The sequence below is a fragment of the Schistocerca gregaria genome, chromosome 1 (assembly GCF_023897955.1).
Source record: "Schistocerca gregaria isolate iqSchGreg1 chromosome 1, iqSchGreg1.2, whole genome shotgun sequence".
NCBI lineage: Eukaryota > Metazoa > Arthropoda > Insecta > Orthoptera > Acrididae > Schistocerca > Schistocerca gregaria.
In genome coordinates, this window is record NC_064920.1 from 980739582 (window position 1) to 980743265 (window position 3684).

Below are 3684 nucleotides of genomic sequence, written 5' to 3' on the forward strand. Positions count from 1 at the left end.
TTTCAAGAAAGATTGAGAGGCAAGGCTGGAAGTGGAAAAATTCCTGGAAGGTTTGGAGAGGGCGATTTTGAGGAAGAGGAGGTGGGTCGCACTGTGATGGAGGACGGAACTGTTCCAGGCAGGGTTCAATTTGGATAGTGTCTTGGGGAGTTGGATCATTAGGAGTGGTATCAGGATTTTTTTTCTTCGTGGCAAAGTGATATTTCCAGCAGAGACTACGAGTGTAGGACAGTAAATCTTTGACAAGGGCAGTTTGGTTGAATCTGGGAGTGGGGCTGAATGTGAGGCCTTTGGATAGGACAGAGGTTTCGGATTGGGAGAGGGGTTTGGAGGAAAGGTTAACTACTGAACTGGGGTGTTGTGGTTCCAGATTGTGTTGACTAGAATTTTGAAGTGTTTGGGGGAGTGGAGCTGGAAGTGGGAGATTGAGTAGATGGGAGAGACTGGGTCTGTGGGAATGAGAGGTTGAGGTTTGTTGGAAAGGTTGTGGAGGGTGAGTGAGTTGCCTTTCCGGAGGTGGGAAACCAGGAGATTGGATAGTTTTTTGAGGTGGAGGGTGGCATGCTGTTCTAATTTACGGTTGGCCTGTAGGAGAATGCTATGAACAGCCGTTGTGGATGTGGGAGAGGAAAGATTGAGGACTTTGATTTGGGATAGGAGTTGACGGGTGTGTTCATTGGCAGTCGATGTATAGGTAAAGGATTAGGCGGGTGAGGGCTATGGATTGTGCAGTTTGGAACTGGTATAAGGACTGATGGAAAGGAGGATTGCAGCCAGAGATGGGAACTTTTAAGTGTGAGGCCTTTGGGGGTAATGCCAAATGTCAGACAAGCCTGAGTAAATAAAATATGGGAGTGTGTCAGTTATTGTCTCCCCTGTGAAGCAATTTCCATGAGTAGGCATGATATGTGACTTTGAGGTTATTTGGCCACTTTTGACTCTAGTCAAGACGGTCCGATCTCTTGCAAGCTTGAGGAGTGGAAGGACAGTGGTCATTGTGTTAAGTAACTTCCATGCATGTCCTTACCCCTTGCCCTTGCTCTTCCCCTGCCCCCTACTACAACTCATAATTAATAGTGACGTTTTAAGAGTCAGTTGGTTAAAAACTGATCAGTGAATTTTGGCTAACTGTAGCTCCCTATTTGGTGACTGTTAATAGTTTTAAGTTTATATACCTTGTATATGTCATGAATAACAGTGGGTTCATAATTAATGACAACTGTTTATAAGTCATTTGCTGAAGAGCTGACCAGTGAATTCGGGTAACTGTAGCTGATTATTCAGCGACCATTAATTGTTTTTAAAATTCGGTATTATGCTGACTGCTGCTGAATGATAGTAGGTTCATAATTAATGGCAGCTTTTTAAAAATCATTTGCTTAAAATCTGATTAGTAAACTTTGGCTAACTTTCTGTTCAGTTACTGTTAATTGTTTTTAAAACTCTGTACTTTTGATGTGCAGTTAATGGCTGTTGGCTCATAATTAGTGGCATCTGTTTAAAAGTCATTTTTCTAAAGTCTATTAATCAACCTTACTGTTGATTCTTCTTAAAACTCATTTGACTTTAATAGAGTAAAGTTATGTATTAAAGATGATGCACACTGAAGGTGTTAAGTGGGGATCCCAGTCCTTCCATTAGGGTGACCCAATCCCAAATCTTCCCACCCGAACTTATAGTTATCAACTGGTAACCCAGAGCATGGCTATTTTACTTTTCTGAAAGATCAATAGGGAGAGGGGGGAGTTCTCAGTTACTACCTTGCTCATGTTAAATTTAAAGTGTATTTGGTTAATTACATACTATTTTACAGGTAGCAATCATCAGCATGGAAGCAAAGCCATGCCCAGGGATAAGCTACCTTAAGAAAGACCACCTTTTGAACGAGTTAAGAATTGTTCAGCAATTTGGAAAGGGTGCAGTGCCTGAATCGGCTGCTCATGTGCACGATGGCATGGAGAAAGCCTTGGACCTCAGCCTCACCTCCATTGGTGAGGTAGATGCTGTGTCCAGTGATGGTTTGGCAGAGCTGACAGGACTGTGGGAAAATGTAAACTACTTATGGGACAGTGTATAGGATTCAAGCACAGGCCACACATTGGAAGAATAATCTGTGATTTACAGCAAGCCCAACAAAAGTGCTGCTGTTGATAGCTTAGTCAATTTAGGGAGCTTTGTGAATTTCATGTGCCATTGTTCATCTTCTTTATACCTTAAACCATGGAATTTTAAGCAAGATTTTCTCTAAAACTATGCAGAGTGAAGGATTCATTCATGATTTGAGATCGCATTATTCAACTGAAGTGGTCACCCCGGACCAGGTATGTGTTGGAGTGAAAGCATTTTTGGTGTATGCAGTACCAGCATGAGACCTTGTACTAAATACATTGTTGAGATTTGACTGCTGTGCTAACTTGGGGTTACAAGTAGTTGAAGGTGACATGTTTGAGAACATATCAGAAGGCATGAAGACCAAGGATCAGTTACATGTGACTTTTTCAAGGAAATCTAATGCCTTCATGGAATTAGACTCCTTGGATGCTGAGACAGAAGGATTAAAATTTGCTGATAAGCCAACAGGAGGTAGGTGGTCACCTAGTTACTTCATGTGAGGAGAACCACAGGAGGCCATGGATTTTGTAGTCAGTAAGGTTTGTTTAAGTTTTGGTGATAGTAAACATTCCGTGTGGACATGTTAGGTGAATAGGGCCCTATGTTTGGGTATCTGATACTGTAGGACACCAGCAGGAAGATGTGCCTGTCTTCTTCTCCCTGTTGAGAGCTGCTCTCATATTAGAGCAGTGCGAAACCTAATGCTTCCTTACGTGTATGCCCACTTAAGTAATGATGCAGTACATGCTCTTTTGGATTCTGGGAGTTCTGTTTAACTACTTGACTATAACTGGTGCATCAAATTTGGGAATTTGTGTAGAAAGCCTCTTCTGTGGCCCCCATCTCGGAGAAACCATATGGTTAGCAGTGTAGTTTCCAGTCAAGTTAGGCATACTGGGTTTTACATGGCCTGTCAGTTTGTCATTGCTAAGTATCTGTCATTTAACTTGATACTGGGCTGTGGTTTCATTGAGCCTACCAGGCTGGTTCTTGATTATCAAGCTCACGCCTTTTATTTTAAATTTTGCTCTAATGAAAGGATGACATTGTGTTTTTGTCAGTACTCTCAATCTATTAGTAATGTAAAATTCAGGTTGTCTGAGTTTGCCTCTGATCATTTGAAACCTGGTGAGGCTAGGCAACTGTTGGGCATGCTATCCTGATTTCCTTGTGACGTCCTCACTAGTAAATTAGGTCAGGTCACCCTCCATTCAGAGGCTATTGCACGCAGCGACTGTTATTTTGACTTGTAAATAATAGATTTCAGCTATCAGTCGTCCATTGGAAATTTTATTGGCATCTGGATTTCAGCTAGAAACTAGCCATTCTCAATGCACTATCATTTTTGGTCAATGCATGTAATGCCTGATGGTCGGGCTTTGTCCACAGATCATTGAATTCAATGAACTGTGGACAAAGACCGACCATCAGGCAATACATGCATTGACCAAAAATGATAGTGCATTGAGAATGGCTAGTTTCTAGATGAAATCTGGATCTGCCAATAAAAATTGCAAAGGATGACTGATAGCTGAAATCTATTATTTAAAAATAGTGTCACTAGTAAGATCT